General features: G+C 41.2%; 1 long non-coding RNA gene across 1 annotated transcript in view; it reads left to right on the top strand.

The window, feature by feature from the left end:
- Gm17767 (predicted gene, 17767) overlaps nucleotides 1-21,323 on the top strand; it is an 87,214-nt gene that overhangs the window by 4,228 nt on the left and 61,663 nt on the right. Inside the window, exons 2-3 of the long non-coding RNA NR_151621.1 lie at nucleotides 2,015-2,107; nucleotides 9,713-10,131. This is a non-coding gene — a long non-coding RNA (predicted gene, 17767). The remainder of the gene's footprint in view (nucleotides 1-2,014; nucleotides 2,108-9,712; nucleotides 10,132-21,323) is intronic.

Genomic DNA, 21,323 nt, shown 5'->3' with positions numbered 1-21,323 from the left:
CTGACATCTACTCGTTGAGAATGCTGCTTCCACTCTGTAGAACTATCTATGAAAAGGGACTAAGGTTGTGAGAGACCAAGAGCCAAGAGGGCATTTGCAAGAGAAGGGGAACACAGCTCCAATGCACTCTGTCAGAACAAACAAAAAATTTAGTTCCCTTTGATAATTTAGGTATTTTCTTGACAGTATTTCCCATATGTCAACTGGGCAATTTAACAGTGTTTGCTACCTTTGAAGACCCAGAATGAAAGCAAGTTTTGTCTCAGTGGATGGAATTAAAGCAGACTTCTTTGAGCATCCTTGGGCAGAGCTGTGGGAGGCTGTGCTACACACTTAGGCCCACTGGACTTCTGGTTACTTCTGGTTATCTTCATTGTGAGCTACAAGCTCTTAAGCATCCTCTGGCACCCCTGTTTACATTTTCAGCGTTAATTGTGGCATGAAGGGCTTTGTCTTTGAGTCACAGGCTTGGTAATGAGACAGAAGATTAGTAATTAGACAGAAGTTCTAATCTGTGCTCACTTAGTGCCTGTGGGCCCTTAGGCGAGTCGTTTAACCTTTTTGAGTCTATTCCTCATCTGTAACTCGGTAATGATGATAATAATGGGCACATTTGTGAGTGGCTGTAGGGATTAGAGATAACATCAATAAACTGCCTGGTGAAGAATGTCAGACTTCCAGGTGTCAGAGGCACGGGGACAGAAACTTTCTGAGCTCTTAGTTCAACTGGCCAGAGGCCAACAGAGCCCATAGGGGTAGGTGGCTGCCCCCTCAGTTTGGCTCTTTCTGTGTTTTGTACTCTCATACTTCATGTCTGCCAAACCTGGCTATTATAGTCATGGACATGGAGGTTTCGGAGCATTCATGAGAATCCTAAAGCTAACCTGGTTGGGTGTTGACTTGAGAAAGGGCTCTGGTAAATTTGCGAGGCTAGCTATTTAAATGTTGCTGTATTTGAGGCACAACTACAGAAAATGTCCATGCACAGAATGATAAGTGGTTTCCACATGTGTGGCAAGGAAATTAATCTCGTTACTTTATGGTCACACTTCTATGACAATACAATTTTCCTTTGCAAAACTGTATATCTGTGTTTATGCACAATATACATGCTCCTTGATGGCTTATTTCTATGCCCAACCAAAAACAAGTACAATAATAACTGTCTCTTTAAAATCCAGCTTGTTATTTTTCACCCGCATTATGACAGAAGCTCTCACTGTGAGTTCTGTTCTCTGGTAATGAGAGACTGTGACAGACATTAACAGAAGAGGCTTCGAGTGGAAGGCTCCCCAGATTTTCTCACGCCTCCCTCCAAATTTGATCTGCTGTAATGTTTGTAGTCTTATTATTATAGTGTTGGAGTGGAGAAGTGTCATATTGAGAAAGAAGAGAGGAATCTAACAATGAGGAAACAGCCGTCAAGACAAATTCAGAAGAAGTGTGCTAATGCTGGGGGAACGTTTAGAGAGTTTGCTCTTGGCATTGTTGCCTATAATCAGTAATTAGCAACACATCGATATGGCATTTGTTAAATTCCTCCATTATAGGTAAGGACTATTGAAACTGCATTAAGCCAGCGAGAAACACACTGTCACATTCACTGTAGAATAAATTTCAGACTCGAGGAGGAGGTGCTTTGCCTGAAGCCAACTGGTTCTTGGGAATCAATAATCTCATTAGACCCAGGAGAGTAGGTCCCTAGGCTTAACAGAGTGGTACAGTTGCTGCGGCATCTCTACCCCTAGGCACCCTCCTTAGTGGAGAGATAAAGGTTTTTATTTTATTTTTACTTCTTCACTGCTTAAATTTGGAATAACTTAGAAGTTGTCTTCCAAATGCTGGGCTTATAGCTGCCCAGCATAAGTCACAGCTGTCCCTGTCCTGTAGCTTTCACTGAAGTCTCCTCTCTGTCAGTCTGCTCAGAGCTTATCTGGTTAGTTTTAGAAAGGAGAGGGGTGGGGAGTGGGGGGATGGTTAGATTCACCAGGAACCTCTGTTTTCCAACCCACAGCTGCAATATTGGAAACACATCGCAAAACAGAAGCAACTTGCTTTTCTTTCTACAATGCATAGAAGACCATCGTCTGCAGTTTCTCCAACTCAGGTAAAGTCAACCTGTGCTTCTGGTCCATGAGCCAACTGCCACGTGCGCGGCAGACTTCAGCCGATGGAGACAGTGCCAATGCTGGGCGTTCCTATCCAGAAGTGCTGAGCCGGAGCAGAATTCAGACACAAAGCCTGGAATCAGAGTGACCCAGCACCAGCAAACTCTGAAGGTTTTCTTTTCCTTAGCCTATGACTTCTTTCTTATTAACCGAAATATTTCTGGAGATTGGTAGTATTCTAAATTATGTCCATAGCATATAGGATGGAGTAAAAAATATTAACATAGTTTAGCAGGACTTGGAAAAACAACATTACTTTTGAAGGGCTAAGAGAACCAACAAGCTAAACAAGTCTGCAAAACATGCCTGTTAAAGCAGACCCATTAAGGCTGCATCCGAAATCAATCCCCCAGCAGCGTAGTTGATGACATGTGGTGGGCAGTGCCTGCAGAGGGAACAGTAGAAGAGACGCTGCTTCTGTTATTTAATTTTGGACACTGAGTTCCAGCTGCAGCTCAGAGGAAACAGTGCTGAGTCCTTGCCATTTTGTGTCACATTGCTCAGCCCTGAGATCTCCAATAGTGCCATCATTGTCATTTGATTAGGATTGAACAAATGAATGGAAGTCTACAGCTTCATCTGAGCTGGGCGTTATTATATCATCTTTATAAAAATGTTACCTTAAAATGCTTCAGGGTAAACAGTTTGGGGAGAAAAATTAATTTTTCATTTGCGTCCTAGCACCGAGTAGCATTTGAAGCATCACGATCAGAGAGGCGCACTCCAGGCACAGTTACTGAGCACTTCAAATTTTTCTGTGAAATCTACACTTGAGGATTTGTTAATTAGTATGAGAGATGTAAAGATAACTTTTCATTCATGAATGAGTGTCAAGTCCCACCAGCTTTGCATGGAAACAACTTGTGAGAATCTGACAAGGTCAACCACATAATTCCTTGGAGGAAACCCTTGGGCAAGAACTCCAGAGTCCCACAGTTCACAAAACCACTTTTGCTGATCAGAACGGTCCCTGTTTCCAACATTAAATACAGTGATGACCACTGGCGTGATTCACACCAGTTGTATTAGTTAGGGTTCTTTAGAATCACAGAACTTTTGGAATATCTGTATATTAGTGGGATTTATTGTAGTGATTGACAGTCTGCAGTCCAGCTAACACAACAATGGGCAACTGTGAATGGGAAATCCAAGAATCTAGTAGTTGCTCTGTCCCCCAAGGATAGGTATTTCAGCTGGTCTTCTGTGTAAGCTGGAATCCCAAAGAAGTAGGCTCCAACAGATGTGCTGGCAAGTAAGTGCAAGCAGATGAAGAAGAAGGTAGCCTTCCTTCTTCCATTGTCCTTATGTAGGCCTCCAGCAGATGGTATGGCCCAGATTAAAGGTGTGTATCACCACAGTTAGACTGAAACTGTTCTTTACTTGGAACTTGCTCTGTTCCAGGCTGACCTTGAATCAGATCTGCTTGCTTCTGTCTCCTGGGATTAAAGTTGTGTAACACCTTGCCTGGACCTAAGTTTTTCGTGGCCACTATGCCTCAAGATCTGGACTAAAACCTGTGAATTCTAGTCTCAAGATCTGGATCATAGGTGTGCCTCCCATTTCTGGATTGTAGTTCATTCAGATACAGTCAAGTTGACAACTGGGAACAGCCATCACTCAAGCCATACATAGTACTTTGTTGCTATTCTGAGGACAGAGCTTGGAACTTGCCCAGATTTCCCAAATTAGATGGTCCAAAGTTGTATATGTTTCCTGATAACACATGTGAATATTTGTCAAATCTGGCCAAAGACCCAGGAAATTATAGGCAAACTGAGGTAAGACTCATCTACCACCAATCCACTGATATTTACCTAAAGTTTTGAGTGTTTGTGGAAAGAACACATTGGCTTTAGTACATTTGCAATAGAAGCCTTCAGTTTTTGAAGTCAGATTTCTGCAAGAATTGACAATACAGCACTAGGTGTCTAAGAAAAGAGACAGATCTAAGGACTTTCATAAATCCATCTTTCCACCTATCTGAGGTCAGTGATCTGCTGGAAACCAGGTTGTTTATAGAGGTAGATGGAGGGATCATCTCTTTTCAGAGACATACTTGAAATTGAGAATGCACATACTACAGTGAACTGCATTGCTGTGTACACAATAGGCTCAGAGATAAATGTATCTATCAATATGTGTATGCACACACACAAGTACCTAGATGAGGGGATACAGTTTGTGGAACTTTATAATGATCAAAAATGGAAGACTAGGGACTGATGAGATGGCTTACTGAGTAAAGGCATTTGCTGCTAGACCTGGTGACCAAATTCAATCCCTAGACCCTACATGGTGGAAGGATTAAATCTCCTTCGACAAGTCGTACTTCTACTGTGGTACAAGTGCACATGTGTGTGTGTGCGCGCACACACACAAAATAAAGGGGATGAACACTGAGGACAGAAGTATATTTATTTGGCATTTGCTTTGCTAATGCTGTTGTTAATGGTTCCATTTACAAATCAATGATCGCTTGATGTTACCAGAGAAAGAATGGTTTCCTTCATTCTCTGTGTTAAAAAGCTTTCAATAATATTTCACAAATTCAGAAACTATAAAAGGAGGGGTTCTAATAATCTAATCATGAAGTTTGTTCCACATATTATAAAAATCACCTGCATCCATATTTTATTGCAACAAGTAGAAAAATTATAACAGAGAGCCCAGTAGTATGATATGTATATTATGAGTGCAGTTCTCTAACTAGAACATTGTATGCTTCTAAGATTAAAATTTAAATGTAGATGTGAAAAATGGCTTTCAGGAATGAGGCAAATAGGTCAGGCTTAAGAAAGAATTGAAAATACTGGCTGCCTACTTTCTAACAGCTAAGTCTAGTTTTTCACTCTGTCTCGTGAAAGAATTAAAGACTAGGTAGAAGCAGAAAACACAGTAAACTCTTTCCTAGACTCATTTACCTACAGAGGTTTGTATAAAAACAAAAGCTCATCTGAAAATAGAGCCAGTAACCACTAGAAATAGACTCACGGAGTGACTAGATGGTTTTGGGTGTGTAACAGAAGGGAAGGCTCCTGGACACCTTCGGAAGAGAAGAAAGGAGAGGATTAAGAGAAAGTAAGCCAGTGAGAAGACCCAGTTTTCGTTTTTGTTTTAAATGCTTTGTTTTGTTTTGTTTGTTTTTTTAGGACCTCTGCTCACTCCAGTCTGCCCCACTAGCTCTCGTTAACTCTGCTCGCTCAGTATTATTATACATAAGTACACTGTAGCTGACTTCAGACGCACCAGAAGAAGGTGATAGATCTCATTACAGGTGGTTGTGAGTCACCATGTGGTTGTTGGGATTTGAACTCAGGACCTTTGAAAGAGCAGTCAGTGCTCTTACCTGCTGAGCCATCTCACCAGCCCTGTTTAAAATGTTTTAAGACAGTCTCACTGTGCAGCCCTGGCTGGTCTAGAACTTGTTATGTAGACCAGGCTGGCCTTGAATTCACAGGCATCAGCCTACCTTAGCCTCCCAGCACAATTAAAGATGTACACCACCACACCTGGCCTGAGTTGTTTTCTTCTCATCATGAACCAGTAGCGCCTCATCACCTGAGGCTCTGTAGAGGCCCCACAGTTCTGTTCCTCAGACTGTAAGGTCAGCAGTCGCCATGTAGCTGGCCCTAGTGCACTCATGGGAGCACTCTCAATTCATACTGTTCTGGTTGTAGCCTCTGTGGCTTCACAGAGAGCAGAACTTCTTCTCTTGGGGTTTGATGAGTCTTAGATCCTGCCAAAGATGAAAATACCTTGTCTTCCTCTTGGTCCTGACAACTTTTTAAAAGTCTAGATCTAGTTTTCCTGTCTTAAAATAATGGGTTAACCAGGGACAGTCCAAAGAGTCTGAGGCTTTGGCTGGCAGGAGCTCTGTCCAGACAGTTGAGCTAGACCAACCACACAGCCTGAAGGAGAACCTAACATAGATTTATTTTTCCTGTCTCATCTTGTTTGATTGATCAAAGACTTAACAATGAAGATTTGGATGTTACTTTCTAATGCTTGGTTCTCAAATGAAAGTTGAATAAAACCTGACAGTTGTGATGTCTTCCAAACTTTTAAATGGTGATTCTAATTCCTCATTAGCTCCAATGCACAGCCTTAGTTTTACCATGCAACAGAGAATAAATAAGAGGTACACAGAAGTCTTCATAATGCTTAGACTAAACAATGAATGCCTACTGAATATTGGATATTCTATGTTTGGAATTGTAGACACAGTTTAACAGAAACTTGTTATTCATAGCAGGAGTAGAGACAACACAGGAAACATCGTCCGGGGCATCAACTTATGTTGGTCTTTTACAGTTAGAATGAACACCTAGGCCCAATTCTTTTATCATCTAGGAATGCCTGGTGGGAGTGGGTATCTGATAGAGAGATAAGACTGGACTCCTAGGAGAGCTGCTTCCAGATGTCAGCTGGTTCCTTCTTCTTCTTCTTTTTTTTTTTTAAAGATTTATTTATTTATTATATATAAGTACACTGAAACTATCTTCAGAAACACCAGAAGAGGGTGTCAGATCTCCATCATGTGGTTGCTGGGATTTGAACTCAGGACCTCTGGAAGAGCAGTCAGTGTTCTTAACCACTGAGCCATCTCTCCAGCCCCAGCTGGTTCCTTCTTACACTTTGATAAACACCAACAATTTTGCCAAATGGTATTCTTAAAAGTCTGTTTATTAGTATTTCATGAATCTATTGTTAACATTGATAATGGTAACTGTGGGTTTGTTGCGTGTTTGTTCGGGCATGGCTGATTTGCAGACACAGGGTTCAAGAGTCTCAAAGGTTCAGATTTGGTCAAATGTTAGCCCTTTGTACCCAAAATGTTGGTAAATCTGCCACGATAGTAAACCTTTGATGCAAAGAGCTGTCAGAGAAGCCCAAATGGGTGGAGATCTGACCTTATCAGGCTTACAGGACAATTTCTATAGCAGCTTTCTGTGCCTTCCCCCTGTGTATATGACAGAACTCCACCCATGTCACAGCTTTGTCACTGTGATAAAACATGTGACATACAATATAAAGGAGGACAGGCTTCTCTGAGTTCAAGGTTTCAGCCCAAGGTCAGCTGGACCACTACTTCTCAGCATTAGGTGAAGCAAAATACCACAGTGTTGAAAGCCTGTGACATAGGAGGCCCTTTACCTTACAGCTGTCAGGAAACAGAAAGACAGGAAGTGGTTGGAGCTCCAGCATGCTTCAAAAGGCCCAACCCCAATGACCTATTTACTCCAACCAGACCTTGCTTCCTAACGTTTCTGTCATTTCCTGCTAGCTGCCACAGCTAGAGACCAAGCTTTCACACATATACCTCTGGGAGGCATTCCAGATCCAAACCACAACACCATCTGCGACTTGCTTACGTTGTACCATTATAGCTGGGAGCAAGAATTGAGAGGAAAAAAAAACCACATTCCTCCAGGTTCTGACCTACCTCTGGTTGTTTAAACTGTGTGACTTAATTGTTGCTCTGAAGCACCAGGCTCAGTACCTTGCCCATCCCTCGGCTTTGGCTACAGGACATGTTTCTGCCTCTGTGAAATGTTCATGATACATAGCGTGCTTGGGCTGCGTTCATTTAGTGAGGCTTCTCCCCTCATATTTCCTGCTAAGACCATGGCACAAACAAACTCTAAGTGGCCCTTAGAGAACTACGGAACAGATCAGCATCAACCTACTGCTAAGATTCACCCAGCTGAAATCAGTTATGTGGGTTTTGTTATTGTTGCTGTTTTTGTTGTTGTTGTTGTTGTTCTTTGTTCCTGTTAGGTAGTAATGAATGACAGGCATATAGATTACCAACCTTCAATACCCCTAACACCTGATAGCAATGAGCGTTCTTATCACATTAGGTTTCTGGCACTTTGTAAATAGGATCTTTTAAATTCTTACAGCTAATCTGGGAGCAAAGTCCCCACATACCTACTGTGTAGATCAATCAATCAGAGCTTTGAGATAAAAGTAATTTGGCCTAAATCACAGAACGGGGAGGCACAGAACCTGAGTAAGTGCCACCCAGTTTATAGAGCCCATCTTCTATCTTCCATTTCTCAACAATGCTCACTCTGTCTGACTTGCTCAATTGAACTGAATTGAGCTATCCATGTACTCAGCAAGAGGGTCAATCCAATATATTTGCCCGTTCAACACAGATGAAAATAGTGCAATGCATCAGTGCACTAAGGGGTAGCCTAGGGATGTGTAGGGTCAGTATGCTCCTCACTGTCAGACAGATAAGCCGCATGTTCTAATTTGATTATGGGTGTGTGGGCTCTAGATATGCTTCATATCTTGTTTGCTTTCATTCATCTTGCCCTGTGTATATAAACAACTCTAGACAAAGGAAACATCTTTAGAGGAATGCGTATCTTTTAGAGTGTGACCAAAGCCTTTGGTTGCATATCTCCGAGGCTGACAATCATTGAAATGTCAGTACCACCAACTTTCAGAAATACACCTAGCTGTGGCTGGAGAGATGGCTCAGCAGTCAAGAGCACTCATATTCTTCCTGAGGACAGAGAAGAGTAGAGCTCCCTGGACCACAGCTGGTGATCCACAGCTGTCTGAATCTCCAGCTTCATGGGTCTCTAATGTCCTTTTCTGGTCTCTTCAGGCACCTGCATATATGTGGCACACAGATATACACACATACACGTACACATAATTTTAAAAACTTTAAAAATTTCAATTACTAAATAAATCTGTGTTGTTCTCTGACAGTGTGTCACTAGACCAAAAAGTTTGAAAGAACAAAATTACTTTACTCTTCTGCAGGGGAAAACCAATAGGAAATAATAATTCATATTAATAAATATCATTAAACTCAGACCATTTCTGAATTTTAGAATAAAACTAATTAATCTACTGAAAGAACAGCAAACCAGAAAAGATTAAAAATTATAATTAAAGAATGGGAATGACATTTACTATCGGAGGCATCTGGCCGACTATCTGAGTAGTACACTAAATAAAGTGAATTACTTCTACCATAATAACAGTATTTGCTATAATACAATGGCAAGCAAGAAATCTAATTGCAACCTGTCAAGGATTAAAAAAAAAAAACCCACCATGGTTATAATGTGGAAAATGCAGAGAGAATAGATATGATCTGTATTTTTAAAAGAACAGGGTAATGCTGCTATATAGTTTCATTTCCAGATATCAGGATTTAATATAATAAGAAAAGACGGAGAAATGAAAATTGGGGAGACTTTGAATAGGAACTTTAAGATGGGGATTTGCAAGCGAATGGAAACAGGCTGATTTTGATTATATTTCAGTGTGAGATAAAGGAAAGATGGGTAAATCCAAAGTAAAACATAATTATAAGTTTCTTCATAATCCCTGGCAAAATATTAAAGATTAGATCCCAGAATTGTGTTACTAGCTGTACATGTTTTGCCATTCATGGGGACCCACTGTATGCTAACGATGGTCGGAGGTCAGATAAAAATGTGCTCCTAAGTGGGAATAATCATAAAGGTGTTTAATAAGATATCTGGAATTTAAAAAGTTTTTCCTTTCTTTTTTAGAATTGGAAAAATCATAAACTCGTAACAAAAAATAATCTTAGAACTTCAGACCAGGAGTGAGGAGACAGCCTGTGACTCCACTTCTGCCCAGAGAGCCAGACACAAGGCACAAGCGAGTGTCAATACCAACAGCATCACAGTACCAGGCTATGCACAACCCCTTGATTTCTCTCCACAGCGTCCACCGTGAATGCCAACCTATTCCTGTGAAACACATTTTGAGGAGAATAAAGACAATACCATGGAATCCCAGGGGTTGATTGACCAAAGCTGCAGACCGACAGACAGGCCTGCCTTCAGTGGCTGGAAAAGATGGTTAAGGCTTATTCTAATTGAAAATCGACATCCATTGTGAACAGAGAGGTCAGCGGGCTCTCATACAAACACTACAACATCGAGTTTTGCAGTCCTGGTGAGAGGTGAGATTAACAGCTCATTTGAGATTTGGGAACACTTGATTGATCATGAGAGATCTGAAGTTGATCAGATGAAGGGATCATAGAAGCAGCTCTCAACCTGGCCACTCCGTTCTGCGTCTGAGACAGCAGCAGTGTGGTAATAAGTCTGCTGATTCCTGTGTCTTTTTCACTGTCTGCTCTAACACAGAAGTACATGGACAGACACAGGAAGCTGCCTTTAGGATCCAGATGCTAGGTGAAATGCATTTTTGTAGGTTACATATTGCAGAAGGGGGGAGGAGAGGGGGAGGAGAGGGGGAGGAGGGATGGAGGGGGGAGGGAGGGAGGAGGCAGAGAGTCACAAGGATTTAGACATCACAAGGATTTTTTTTTTTGCAAATGAAATTAAAACAATAAAAAATACACAAAGAGCTTTGGTAGGAAAATTAAGTAAAAATTGCATTTCTCCAGTAGTGCCATCTTTGAAGAAATCACATTGGCTTTTTCTAGCTCAGAGCACTTTTCTGGAATACATAATTAAATAATGATATTACTCATTCCACTTTATTAAGTAGAAATGTACATTACTTGATTTTGCTATTTCCTGAAGTTATTATTATAGATATTGACATGAAGTAGCTAGATTAGAGGCAACTTCTACATAGAAGATATAAATACAGCTATGCATTTATTATTCTTTAAAAGAATATTCATTTTATTTATAGTTACAGCAGTAGATTGGAAGTAGTTTGGATAAGAAGAAAAAATTCACAAATCTACATTCCTCTCATACAATTTGTACATATCATTTTGTATAATTCTTTCCAGAATTTTACTGATAGGTCAGATTAACCTATCAGTAAAATTCTGATAATTCTAAACCAAATTTATATCCTAATTTTCTTCTTAATATTAATCAACACATGTTTATTTTGGACAATAATTTCTAAGAGTGTCATTTTATTTGCTGTACAATATTCTACCACATCAATAAATGGGCTCTATCTTTAACATTTATCTATTTGCCTTTGATTTTCACTTCCTTCAGAACATAGTTCAGTAGTAGACACTGGTTTTCTTCCAAACCCCTTTGATTTTCCTTTGTGGATAGTGATGAGGTATATCCCTCAGCTTCCTTTACACATTTATATGGAGTCAGGAGTGATCTTTTCCCACAGTAACGTGTGAAATAGTGCTGAAGTAGAGTAAGATGTTTCCAGAGGACTGACTCACAATATCTTTCACAAGACCTTCAAATCTCTGCCCATCTCTGCTGTTAGTTCAGGCTGAGCCTAGAAGACACTTGTGGGAGACATTGCTGAGGGACTGTGAGCAGAATCTCCTGATTGCTCCTGCCTCCAGTTGTTACATGAACCAATGCTCTAGTCTGTTGAGATACTGAGATTTGAAGGTTTTTCTTTCATTACTGACATAATCCTAACTACTGGAGACAGTGGGATTTGAAAGGAGGCACTAACTGCTCATAAGATATAATATGAAGGCTGACACTGGGTAGTGAGGAAGACAGTAGCTGGATGGGAAGCAGAGATCCATGTGACACTGCCTTAGAACGGGCTGGATCCCATCATCAGAGCTGCCTAAAAACAGAGCTGGCACTTACCAGAGTCCCAGGCTTTAGGCAAAGACTAGGAAAATAAAATTTTATGATGTGTGTAGGTTGTTATCAGGAAAGCATTAGAATTCAAAACAGATTCTGTAAATAGCTGGCTGTTTTTTTTTTAAGCATAAATATAAAGAAATACACAGAAAGAAGAAACGTGGGCTATCCAAGTGTTTATAAAGCTGTGTGTAATTCTCGACCCTATCAAATGGAAGCAGAGCTGGAAATGCCTGGCAGGGAAGGTCCCAGTGCTGAAATCCAGCTCAGAACGTTGTCTTTTTCTTATGACTGCAGAGACAACGACATCAACAGGTACATGTGGGAGAGAGGTAAAGATGCGAAGGGAAAGCAGGGTTAGTAATTGTGTTCATGGAGGAAGTCTGGGTGGGGCTCCTGGTACACAGATTCGAGCCAGTCTGAGCAAATGAGGAACTAATTACAGAGGGACTGAAAACCTTTGACCACCAGAGACTTAGGATTATTCTTGAGCCCTGACCCGGAATGAATAGAGACGCTTCTTTCTGACAGCAGAATCCAGGCTGGGGAGAAGATTAGCATCCCCCTCGCCTGGCCTCAGAATCCCTGCTCACTAGGTGTAGCTCTGCTGGCCAGGCTCACTATGGTCATAATCTCTCCTTAACTGAATAAAGGTTCTTTTTTTTTGCTTCTCGTTTTGAATGTTAACAAAAACACCTGGGTGTGGTGGCATATGCCTGGGATCCTAGCACTCAGGAGGCTGAAGCAGGAGAATAGAGAATTCCAGGCCAGCCTGGGTAGATCCTGTCACCAAACCAAACCAAAACGCTAAACCCCATCACCGGTGTTTGGCAATAAAAAGGAACAAAGCTTTATTTAATGCATGCCTCAATGCGAATGAACTCTTAAAACACATTCAGGAGGGAAAAAAAGCAGATACCAAGGACACACAGTTCGAAAGCCCAATTGTATGAATGCATTGACAGCCATAACCATGGAGACAGAAAGCTGACTGGTGGGTGCCTGGCACTGAGCTGGGGTGAGGGATGACTGTACATGGGCTCTGTAAACTGACTTAAAACCTTTTAAACAAACGTCTATCAAGGTTGGATTAGCACATTAGAATATTTCCAAACATTGAACTAACCTATAAAGTTGTCTTCCCATGGAGCTTTAGAGACAAATGTTTTGAAACCCAGCGTGGTAGAACATGCCTTTAATCCCAGCACATGGAGAGACAGGCCTTCTGAGTTTGAGGCTAGCCTGGTCTCCATAGTGATAGTTGTAGGACAGCCAGAGCTATACAGTGACACCCTGTCTCAAAACAAAAACAGAGCCAAAAACAAACAAACAAAAGAAAAACAAGAAAAAATGTTTTGAAATGAAAATATAAGAACATTATTTTTCCCTCACTTTTCTTCCCTCCGGCCCTTCCCATGCACCCCTCCCCACCTTGCTTTCTCTCCAATTTATGACTTCTGCTTCTGTTTTTTTAACTTTTACACACACACACACACACACACACACACACACACACACACATACACACACACACTCCTAAACATATAAATACAACCTACTCAGTCCGTATGGTGTTGTGTACACATGTTTTCAGGGATGATCACTTGGTTTTGGATAGCCAGCTATGTGGCTCCTATCTAGGGAAGACTATTTTTTTCCTGATCTCTGCATCCCTTAGTTACCTAGAGTTCTTGTGTAATGTTGAGGGCTCATGAGCTTTCCCCCTATTCTGTTAGGCTGTCTATTGTTGTAGTCCTGGTTCAGGTCTTATTCAGAAAGCCATGTTGATGAGATGTGATAATGTGTGTAGCTATCTCTGACATTTCTAGGAGAAACATCTCACAGCAAGCTTCTTGTTTCTTTGGATCTTACAATCTTTTCACTCTCTTTTCCACAATGATACCTGAACCTTAGGAACAGGAATTGTGTTGTAAATGTATGTATCATTGGGCCTGGGTACCACACAGACTCTTGTTCTCTGCATTTCCATCCATTGGTTCTTGATTGCTGTAATGGCCTCTGTCTGTTGCAAGGAGATGTTTCTTTGATGAGGGGTGAGACCTATACTTATGTATAAGTGTAAGGGTAAATATTTAGAATGTTGTTAGAAATTATACTGGTTCAGTAAAGTTGTGGTTGTAGTTTTTCCTCGTGTGACTTCACTAACCTGGGCTGGTTGGTTAGGCATGATTTACCTCTTGTTGAGTGATCCTTAAGTATAATTAGAAAGCTGTTGGTTACCAACAAAGTGTGCGTGACAGTCTTGCACCCTAATGGGTGTATTGGCATGTTGGTCAGTTGTTGTTAGTTCACAGGCATCACCTCTGGGTAGGAGTGTCGGTTGCTTCCCTCCCTTGGAAGCATGCATGGTGACTTTTGGTACCATAAAGCTAGTCTTCAGGGAGAAGGCTTTGATGCCAGAACCACCTGTGTTGGGAATATTTAGTATCTTCATCAATCGGGACTTATCTTTAACCTGTGGGAAACAACCTAGGCAACAGCAATAGCCTATAATGTTTCAGCAGTTTCTTGGATGACCCTGACAAACAACTCACAAGGGAGCCTCTCATACCAGGTATTGGAGTTTCTGATAGTCTATGATGTTGGGAGGGGATATTGCCAATCTTCCATGGACATCTCAATGAATTTCTACTGAAAACTAACAACAATATAGTTAAAGTGTGGTGTTTATAGTAGGGACTCACATGTCCACAAAAACATGAGGCTATGTTGTGGTCTGAATGTTGGCAGTTCCTCTCCTCCAAAATGATGTGCGGAAGCTACTCAGTAATATGCTACTTGGCGGAAGTGTCTTTGAGTGGTGAATAGGTTATAAGGAAGGGTGGGGCTGTCACAAGTTGGTTTAATGCCATCTGAAAAGGAGCTTTCTCCAAATGAGGATGTGGTAAGAAGGCCTGTAACCTGTGCACCAGGAAGCAGTCTTCACTAGAACATACATCTTTCAGCATCTTGACTGTGGTCTTTCCAGCCCCCTGAATGGAGAGAATGACTGTTTCTTTTCTAGAAGTCACCCATCCTGTTGTATTTTTCTATGTATATGATAACTTGAATGGCAGAAGATAGGATAGAGTTACTAACTTCTGCTTTTCCTAAAATACAGAAACTTTTGGCCCTCATATAAGGCCAAAACCAACAAAGACACACACACTTTTTTTTTTTTTTGCTCCTTTTTAAAAAAAAATTATTTACTTTTCAAGTGTTATCCCCTTACCCAGTTCCCCCCTCCCACCCCCTTCCTGGAAATCCCCTCTCCCTTCCCCCTTCCCCCTGATTCTATGAGGGTGTTCCTTCACCCACTCCCACCTCCCCACCCTCAATTTCCCCTACACTGGGACATCTCCTATGATCTCATAGGACCAAGGACCTCTCCTACCACTACAAGGCCATTCTCTGCTACATATGCAACTGGAGCCTTGGGTCCCTCCATGTGTATTCCTTGGTTGGTGGCTTAGTCCCTGGGAGCTCTGTGTATAGAGGGGTCTGGTTGGTTGATATTGGTGTTCTTCCTATGGGGTTGCAAACCCTTCAGCTCCTTCAGTCCTTTCTCTAACTATTGTGGACTCTACATTCAGTGCAATGGTTGGCTGCGAGCATCTGCCTCTGTATTTGTCAGGCTCTGGCAGGGCCTCTCAGGAGACAGCCATATCAGGCTCCTGTCAGCATGCACTTCTTGACATCCGAAATAGTGTCTGGGTTCGGTGTCTGTATATGGGATGGATCCCCAGGTAGAACAGTCCCTGGGTGGCCTTTCCTTCAGTCTCTGCTCAACACTTTATCTCCATATTTGTTCCTGTATTTTGTCCTCCTTCTAAGAAGGACTGAAACACCCACACTTTGGTCTTCCTTCTTGAGCTTCCTGTGGTCTGTGATTTGTATCTTGGGTATTCAGAACTTTTGGGCTAATATCCACTTATCAGTGGACACACACGCTTTTAAAATAAGTTTATTTAGGGTTTAGTAAAAAAAAATTCATGCCTTAAATTTACACATTTATGTGTGTACATTAGTTGGACTAAACACAGGAATTTCCCCACTCTAGTTTGAAAAAAGGTAAGTGCGTGTGGTTGTAACTCATTTGATGTCAAATGTCCCATTTTCATAATTTGATTTAATATTAATGAACAAAAGCTCATTCAGCTTTAACTAATTTGTCCAATAGGCTAATTTTAGTTGCCTAAATAAAAGTCCAAGTTATCTTCTTGAGGAGAGACAACTCTAATATATATAAGCAGGATTTTATAAAGCCACAGGACTTTATTTATTTATTTAAAAAAGAATACAATAGAATATATTTAAGAAATAGCTTGAATTAATGAATAAGAAATCAAAGGATTTCTTGATCTACTAAGCCAACACTATACTCCTCAGGAGAAAGTATTCTACAAAAACAAAACAAAACAAAACAACACTTTAGAAGAAGAGGTTTTTTTTTTTGTTTTTTTTTTTGTTTTTTTTTTTTTTTTGGTTTTTTTGAGACAGGGTTTCTCTGTATAGCCCTGGCTGTCCTGGAACTCACTTTGTAGACCAGGCTGGCCTCAAACTCAGAAATCTGCCTGCCTCTGCCTCCCAAGTGCTGGGATTAAAGGCGTGCACCACCACGCCCGGCAGAAGAGTTATTTTTAATAACAGAGTTGGATGTTAAAGTCACATTAAACAAATTGTATAGAAAGATTATTTAGTCAATTTTCCACGACAAAGGGTCCACATAAGGTTACCTTTACCCATTGTTAGTAATTAAAGATAACAAAGTAGAAATTCATAACGATATACTGAATATTCCGACATGTACAACATATGCAATAGCTTGATGTTCTTCTATAGGCTTTGCAAGTTTCTGTTATTCCCACTAAACCTACTGAATTGACTGTATTGCTTTTCCCTGTCACAAAATCCCCAAACCTTAACCAGCAAGATACATTAATCTTACTTTTAAATTGGATACCTTATTTGTTTACATTTCAAAATGTAAACAGTCCTTCCTCCCCAGTCCTCTGAAAACCCCTATCCCATTCCCCATCCCCCTGATTCTATTAGGGTGTTCCCTCAACTGCTCACACACTCCGGGGCTCCCTGCCCTAGCATTCCTCTACACTGGGGCATCAAACCTTCACAGGACCAAGGACCTCACCTCCCATTGATGCCAGATAAGGCCCCTTCAGCTCCTTCAGTCCTTCCTCTAATTCCTCCACTGGGGTCCTGTGCTCAGTCTGATGATTGGCTGAGAGCCTCCACCTCTGTATTGGCCAGGGTATGGCAGAACCTCTCAGGAGACAGCTGTATCAGGCAAGGCCATAGGACTTTAAACAAAATGACCTAATGTGGGTTGATGTGGTTTGAAGTAGAATCAGTCCTGCAGGTCTTACTCTTCATAGTCACCTAAAGGAAACAAGAAAGACTGTTTAAAGATTGATCTATACCAGGAAGAAAAGGCAGAAATAAAGTAAATGTTGAAGCAATTGTGCATTGAGCAGCTTGGGGTTGACAAATGTGACTCTAATGGCTATTTCTTCCAGTATGTTACAAATGTGTTTTCTTACGAGATTTATGCTAACTGTTGGTAGAAGCTGAAAGCTAAAGTCTGTCTCTGTATATTATCAATTAAACTAAGGATAAAGATGAGTAACCTTATCAGACTTTGTATCAGAGTTTTCTGAATAGATTAGTGTCTCTACTGGGGCCATGCAACAAAAAGAATCATGCAAGGCAATGTGTTCATGGCTTCTCTCATTAAATGCAGGAGAGCTGTGTATTAGTACTGCCTTGCAGCCATTCTCCAAAAGGAACAACTGTAGCCTACTTGTAGGAATTCTAAATTCCAAGTCATGATGACAGCCACTGAAAACCAAGAATTTAATAATACAACTTGAACCAGGAGGCAGTTGACAAGTGGGTTATTACAAATAATAATATTTGGAACTATTGAATATTCATGTCAGTAAGAACACAGTGTATATTTATGAGGAATTTGAATGTGAAGCCTATGAGATCAACTGCCTGAAAACCAGAAGTTTTCAACTAGAGCCATTTGAGAAGTAAAGTTCTGGACATTGACTTGATGGGAGAGACTGGGTTCTTTGAGACATCTAATAAGTGGAAGATTGAGGGATTGTCTTGCAATCTAACACAAATGTACTGGCTGTTTTTGTGTCAACGTAACACAGGCTGGAGTTATCACAGAGAAAGGAGCTTCAGTTGAGGAAATGATTCCATAAGATCCAGCTATAAGGCATTTTCTCAATTAGTGATCAAGGTGGGAGGGCCCCTTGTGGGTGGTGCCATATCTGGGCTGGTAGTCTTGGGTTCTATAAGAAAGCAAGCTGAGCAAGCCATGGGAAGCAAGCTAGTTAGTAACATCCCTCCATGGCTTCTGCATCAGCTCCTGATTCCTGACCTGCTTGAGTTCCAGTCCTGACTTCCTTTGGTGATTAACAGCAATGTGAAAGTATAAGCTGAATAAACCCTTCCACCCCACCCCACCCCACCCCACCCCACCCCAAGTTGCTTCTTGGTCACGATGTTTGTGCAGGAATAGAAACCCTGACAACAAACATGCTCTAAATTTTATACATGTGGTACCTTTAGTAGGTTGCATCTTTCCACTCTTACTGTCATAGAAAAAAAATGCTTTCCTGCTAGAGGATGCCAGAGCTCAATGAGCAGCCCAGGGGCTGGTTGTTACACAGACAGTACCACATGCTGCCTTCTTCTCTGACATTTTGGTCTCTAGGATGGTGAATCACAATTTTAGATGCATATAGGAATTGCCTGGAGAGTTTGAAAATAATGTTCTCTAGGTCTCACAGCTGATAGTCTGATTTACTGGCTAAAGGGTGGCTTGGACATCACAGCTTTCACATGCTATGGGTGGACAGCTGTCTTGAGAGCCATGGCTCAGACATTTCACTGAGTAGAGCTGGGGCTATAAGGGGAGACTCTGTATCCTTGGATTTACTGTATTCAGTGGCTGTTGCCCTGACCTCTTCTTTTAAAGCCGTGAGTGAGTGCAGTGTCCTCAAACCTCTCCTCCACTCAGGCTTTCTTACTGGTGTTGCATCTCCTTGTTTCTATCCAGATGCTTCCTCTTGCAAGGCTCATTGTTGTGATAATTATGATTCTAGGCAACCCCTTTAGGGGTTTTTGCCCTACTTCAGATCATTTAGTTCCCAAATAAAAGACTCAGGGACCTTTAGATTTATAATAAGCATTAGATCACAAGAGCTGGGTAGATATCAACCCTTTATGCTATTTTGTCTATTTCCCTGTGGCGATCCTGGAGATATTACTTGCCATGATCAGTCTGGGCTGCTCCTATTCCATCAGGCCAGTCCTCATGGTCATGTGATCACAATCTACCTACCTCTCCGTGACTTCTTTCCTTCTTCCTCTCTCCCTCAGTGTTCTGTGACTCAGAACCTAATCTCACTCTGCCTCCATCTCTTCTGCCCAGCTCAGGTTGTAGGCATCTTTAATGACCAATCAGAGATAACTTTAGGGGGCAAGGTTTAAACAACAAAAGCTGATGTAATTGAGGATCTCGTCGGGAAGGGGGGGGGGGTGGCGCAACCAGCTCTTGGAAACCAGTATTTAGCATTTGAATACAGCAGCACCAGACCTGTGTCCACACGTAGACAAACAGCCACCAGGGACCACTACTTTTCCTTACAGAAATCAAGAATCAAAAGACAGCAAATATGTTAATCAGCTTTCTATCAGTATAATGCAGTGCCTGATATAATCAACTTGAAAGGAGAAAAGACATATTTGGTGACAGGTTCCAGTTCATGATCAGTTTGTGTTGCAGCTTCGGCCTAGGAGGAGGCAATCTGTGGTAGGGATGTGGGGCAGAGGGAAACCACACAGCTCATGACCTTTGTATCACTTTCCTGTTACTGTGATAAGCCACCATGACCCGATGCAACTTATAGATGAAAAGTTCAGATGGATTAGAGTCCTCATGGCTGGATGGTGTGGAGAAGGAAGCTGAGAGATCACATTTCAACCCCACAAAGAAGGCTGAGAGAACTGGGAGTGGAGTGAGGCTATAAACTGTGAAAGCCCGCCCACAGTGACATTCCTCCTCCGAACAGGCTCCACTCCCTAAAGGTTTCATAACTTTCCAAAACAGCATCACTAACAGAGGACCACATGTTTGAACACACAACCACAAGAGACCATGCCTCATTCAAAGCTTGCAGCCTCCAAGAGACAAAGGAGAGGAAACAGAAGGGGCTCTTGACTGAGCAACTTGTGCCCGCCTCCTTGCTGGTCACGTGATTCGGCTACAGCCAGGGAATCACCTCTTTTTAGGTACACGGTCTCACACTTATTTTGCTTTCTACAATTTCAATCACTTGAGCTCAAATGTGATACAAATTATTAAATGGAAAGTTTCAGAAATAAACTGAGTGTAAGTTTGAAATTGTGGTCTGCTTGAGTAATGTGATAAAATAGCCTGCCATCTCACTCTGCCCACCTAGGGCATACATCTCCACACTTTCATTTAACTTTATTTAAATGCACTGTTTCTTGCAATAATAGTATTTACTTAATTTTTCTATTTCATTTGTTATTTCTTTTATCTCACTGTGCTGTTCAGCAAAGGCCCAGGTAACCTTCACACTTGTGAACAATTTACTTACCACCTCCCAGTGTTTATAGAAGTAGTTAACACTGTGTAGTTAACGATGCTTTGCTAGTTTATTACAGCATGTCTGCACTTGGTGTGCTATCATGTGATTGGTTTTTTCTTGGAATCTGTGTGTAGACTATTGGGACTTTTAGACAATTAGGTGCTGGTCTCTTCTGTATTCATCACATATTCATCTACTGGGGATTTTGGCATTTATTGTTCACACCAGCTTGGAGAGTTAAGCCAGTGTAATGTAAATGTCTTTGGACCCCACTCTTCCTTTATTGGTAGAGAACAGATAAAAGTTTCCTCTACGTTTGGGGTTTAAAGTTGTGTTTAAGGACAACTTAAATTTTTTTCCAAAATATGGTTTAGTCAAGGATAGAAGGTAAAGAAATATTACTATCTTAGGAAAGATTATAAAGAAGATTTTATGCGAGGAAAGGAACATGATATTAAACTTTTATACCGTAGTTTGGGAAATTTTAATCCGTGGGTGACAGATTATGGGGTATAACAGAATTAAGAGGATAACACTCATTTTATTCACTGCGGTTTCAGTTACCTGTAATCAACTGTAGTCTGAAATTATTAAATGCAGAATTTCAGTTGCTGGGGATATGGCTCAGTTGGTAGTGTTTGCAATCCCTGGCACCGTGGTAATGTGTGCCTGTAATCCCAGCACTTAAGAGATAGAGCTGGAAGGATCAGAAGTTTAATGACACCATTGGCTATATATCAAGTTTGAGGCTAACCTGGAATACATGAAGCCCTGTATTAAAATCAACCAACCAATCCATAAATAACTAAAAAAAAAAAAAAAAAAAAGTAAGACATGCCATTCTGAGTCCTGTGATGAAAATTTGCGTCATTCTGCCTCATTCACCAGAGACAAGAACTATCCCTTGGTCTGGTGTAGCCAAGCTGCATGCCACCTGCCTATTA

This window comes from Mus musculus, chromosome 1, assembly GCF_000001635.26.
Source record: "Mus musculus strain C57BL/6J chromosome 1, GRCm38.p6 C57BL/6J".
Classification (NCBI taxonomy): domain Eukaryota; kingdom Metazoa; phylum Chordata; class Mammalia; order Rodentia; family Muridae; genus Mus; species Mus musculus.
This window is presented reverse-complemented; position numbering and strand designations above follow the sequence as displayed.